This window comes from Macrotis lagotis, chromosome 1 (assembly GCF_037893015.1).
Source record: "Macrotis lagotis isolate mMagLag1 chromosome 1, bilby.v1.9.chrom.fasta, whole genome shotgun sequence".
Classification (NCBI taxonomy): Eukaryota; Metazoa; Chordata; class Mammalia; order Peramelemorphia; family Peramelidae; genus Macrotis; species Macrotis lagotis.
In genome coordinates, this window is record NC_133658.1 from 77,945 (window position 1) to 82,138 (window position 4,194).

General features: G+C 38.8%; 1 pseudogene; it reads right to left on the bottom strand.

The window, feature by feature from the left end:
• Positions 1 to 244: 244 nt before the first annotated feature.
• LOC141510283 (adenylate kinase 2, mitochondrial pseudogene) lies at positions 245 to 2,966 on the bottom strand (annotated as a pseudogene).
• Positions 2,967 to 4,194: the final 1,228 nt, after the last annotated feature.

A 4,194-nucleotide genomic window follows, 5' to 3' on the forward strand; every position in this document is an offset into this window, starting at 1 on the left:
TCAAAAGAGGGAACAGCAAACCATTACAGTATTTTTTCCCAAAAGTTCCAGATGGGGTCATGAAGCATCTGACATGACTGAAATGACTAAATAATACCAACAATCCCCCCCAAGACAAACAAAAAGCAAAATGACTTTCACAGGGATAAATAGCTAGTGAATATCTAGGGTCAAGACTTCCTGACTCCAATTCCAACACTCTATCCATTGTACCATGGAGCTATCTCTTCTTCCAAAAGTATTTCTATAAATTTTTAACCTGATTATTAAGTGCTCTGAGAGTGGTTATCAGTCATTTCCCTTCTTTTTGAATAGGAACTGTTCCTCCTTCTGTATTGCCCTTGGGTAGGGTCAGTGGTTCTGCATTTTGTCAATGTTGTATTTTTTTACAAGTGATTAATACATTTTATTGATTCCCCAATCAAAAAAAAGAGCAGCATTTAGTTGATTAAAGGTGAAAGGTTCCTTATTTTTTAAAAACAAAACACACTGATCTTTTTGAGACTTCTGGGGTGGAGCCAAGATAGCAGCAGGAAGGTAGCATGCTCCCAGAGCTTTTCCTAAAAAGCTAAATGAAGCTTCTGCATTAACATTAAAGCTAAAGATCCCACCAAGAAAAAGACAAGATCCAAAGAAGTTTTTAGTGGTAGACATCATGGAGGATCTTCAGTAAAAGTCTGTCTTTGGGGTGGGGGGAAGGGGAAGTAAAGCTTAGGGAGGTAAGAGAACAGGAAATACAGTGGAAGATTTTTAACCACAGTGCAGTCCAGGACCTGACAGTTTGGCCAACAGCACAGATTCCAGCAGATACATAGCAAACCAGCAGGAAGGTTGCCAAACCCAAAAAAAGTCTTAGAATATTAGGGGGAAAGGCAGGACTGAGTTGGAAACCAACCACAGCATAATAAGAATCTAGACATAAAGGAGGGGAAAAAACCTCCTGGGTTGGTCAACAACCCAGCCCCAGCATAAAAAGCTTGGATCTATATTCCCTATACCCCAGAAGCAAAGCTCAAACAATAAATATAAGCAAAAAAAAAGCTAAAAGAGTGCTCACTGTAGAAAGCTACTATGCAGATAAGATAATATCAATGCCATGTCAGAAAAAAATCAGTGAAAAATTACTCAGAAAGGGAAGTCTCAAAAGTCTATGAATTGGACTCTAATCGAAAAGTTCATAGAAAAGAATTTAAAAAAACATTTAAAAACTAAGAAGAAAGGAAGAAGTAAAATGAAAAAAAGAAATGAGAGTTAGGCAGGAAAATTAGGAAAAACTGACCAAAGAAATCAACTCCTTTAAAGGTAAAAATAACCAATTGAATAAAGAATGTAACTCTTCAAAAAACAAAATTGACCAACTGGAAAAGGAAACACAAAAGTTAATTGAAGAGAACAAAACTCTAAAAATTACAATTGAGCAATTACAAGGAAGGAGAAGGAATTTCTTTGAAATGAGACAATCTTGAAAGCTTTCTATACAGTGTATAGAAAAAAGTCAAGATGCAATTTGTATATAGCAAGTGATGATGGCTTTTTTCTTGAGATCAATAGTTAGTCATTATCAGAGGTAGGTAAAGTCAAAGGACTTGGCCTTCCCTGGTTTCACTTTTAAGTTCAATTAAACTTAATCTGTAGAGCCAGCTTTATGACATACATTTATCATCACCCTTCCAAACATGGGGACTGTTATTTAGTCGCAATATATAGGGGATTAAGGTCAGCAAGGAAAACCTTCCCTGTTATAAGGAACAGAACAGAAGGGAGGCAATAGGCAGAGTCACTGCTTTCCCCACCTGGCAAGCTTAGAGGTCCATAAATGACAACTAAACTCTTTGGTCTATGACTTTTCAGTTGCAATCACATTCTTTTATAGGCCTAAAGAATCTTATAGATTTAAAACTAGTCTTCTTCTTCATTCCCACACCCTCCATCTTGGGAGCTTTAAAAATGCACATTCCTCTTCCCACAATATACCCTCCCAACTAACTACTATTTCTAAAACTCCCACTTAAATGGGGAAAAACAATGGCCCACTAAAATAATCTCTCCCCAATATTTGTACCCTTTCTTGTTCCTTATCAACTCCTCCCCTCTGCCCAGCACTTAAAAACTTGGACTCTAGGGCAGCTAGGTGGTGTAGTGGATAAAGTACTGGCCCTGGAGTCAGGAGTACCTGGGTTCAAATCCGGTCTCAGACACTTAATAATTACCTAGCTGTGTGGCCTTGGGCAAGCCACTTAACCCCATTTGCCTTGCAAAAGCCTAAAAAAAAGACTTGGACTCTTGTTCTGAAGTTAGTCAACAATGGTGTCTTGTATGGCCTGCAATCATTTTGGTACTAGAGTGGTCTTAGTCAAGTCCCTTAACTTCTCTGTTCCTCAGTTTTTTCACTTTGGAGAAGGTTGCCAGGATGCTGGTGAACATCTGGGGACTGCAAAGCAGTTTTATTATCATCTGAACATAGAATCAAAGACTCCCTGTGACATCATCCTTCATGTATTCCTTCCATGAATTACTCATGGTAGGAATGGCCACTTGCACTAATGGATCAGCCTTTCTGTGATTCTCCAGGTAAGTAGATTCAGGGATGTTAAACTCAATTTTTCTTTTCTCTTGTTCATGAGGTCATCAAGAATTTCTGCCCATCTCACTGTCCAATGGAAACCATCTAAGAGAAAGCCATTTTTGTAAGGAGGTTTATCTAGATTCTTTTCAAATCAGTTCCACAACCAAGATATCACTCACTAGTTTTCTCGTGTCTGTTGTCTTCTTGAGTTTCTGGCCCAGCTCTGAGTCAGAAGCTACCATGGCTTGTTTCCTGTAGCCAAATAAGAAACACAGTAATTTGCAGTCAACTTGGAAGCCTATATGCCCTTGCTGGTCCTGGATGGCCCCAGCAGCAAGACATGGATGCCCCTGTATGAATTCCACTTCAGCTCTGGTGCTGTGATCACACTAGGTGCCATTTTGCCACCTTGATACCAATGCTGTGGTTCCAAATATATTGAATTTTTAAAGTATTGTTTAAGATCCTTCCCAAAATTGTTATGATCTATTTTCCAATTCTGAAAGTGTAAACTAAAACAGGTGAAGTTTGTCCTTCTAGAAGAAGACTACAACATCAGGAAGGTTATGTCATGATACATGTGAATTGGATTTGAGTGACATGGGGCTGTACTAAGTCACTAGTCTCACTTTCTCTTCCAGAACCATCTAGGTGCAGTGGTCAGATATGGATCAGGATGGCTGGAGATGATCCTGGATACAAGGCAATCAGGGTTTAGTGACTTGTCCAAGGTCACACAGTTAGTAATTGTCAAATGTCCGAGGACAAATTTAAACTTTGGTCCTCCTGACTTCTGGGCAGACCTCTACCCACTGTGGCATCTAGCTGCTAAAATGGGTATCGTGTAGATATGAACTACTTTTTAAATCAATCAGTAAACATTTATTAAGCACCTCCCATGTGCCAACTACTATGCTACATCCTCACTTCTTCCCATTGAGCTCCAGTTTCAGGTCAGTCACATTCTTGATGTACATGGTCCCTCATTTCTCATAGATGGCTTAAATCAGTCCACCAACATATATCAATGAGGCTCCTCCCATGGGCTGAGTACTAAACTAGGTCTTACTTTCTGTTTCCTGAAGGAGATCAAGGGCTTTGTTAACATCGCCTTCATCCTTTGGTGCACTTTGATCTCTAAATTGAAAACCAAAGCCTTCCATCTCTTAACTTCCCTAAGTAGCTATATGTGGAAAATTTGACTCCCACTGATCCCCAATGGGATTTGGCTACAATTGGAGAAAGGTTCCTCAAGGTGAAAGCATTATTTAATTTGTCCTGTACTTTAAGTGATTGTTACTGTTGTTATTATTCTGGATCAGTCACACTGAGACCCTTATTACATACACAAACATACACACACAAAGACACACACAAATAACAGCTAAGGTCTTCGATTTATGACTTTTCAATTGCAATCACATTCCTTGGAATCCGCTCTAACTTTCCTGTTGAACAGCAGTATTCTCTATGAAATCTTAGACATTAAATAGAGATAGGTTTTCTCTTCTCTATTTTTCTTTTGTTTTCAGTCAGTAAATATTTATAAAATACCTACTATGGACAGGACACTATGTTAGGTGGTCAGGTTTCAAAAGAAGGCAAAAGTTCCTGCTCTTAAGGAGCTT